Below are 302 nucleotides of genomic sequence, written 5' to 3' on the forward strand. Positions count from 1 at the left end.
GAAAATATTTTAACGGTAGGAGGTATATAAAAGGACCAAATATATTGATAGATACAGGTGCTGGTGAATGTCATATGGCTACAACTAAAAATGAAGGATTAATGACTTACAAAACAGAGCAATATAAATACAGGAATTTTGATGGACAACTATATATTATAGAATTAAAGGTAAAGGTACCAATAAAAATAGGTGGGATTAATATTTTAGTACCATGTTATTTGGATGAAAGTATGGATATTGAACCTCATATATTATTAGGAATGAGTTTCTTAAATGGATTAGAAGATTATAGTATAAAA

Source organism: Olea europaea, unplaced genomic scaffold, assembly GCF_002742605.1.
Source record: "Olea europaea var. sylvestris unplaced genomic scaffold, O_europaea_v1 scaffold2955, whole genome shotgun sequence".
Taxonomy (NCBI): Eukaryota; Viridiplantae; Streptophyta; class Magnoliopsida; order Lamiales; family Oleaceae; genus Olea; species Olea europaea.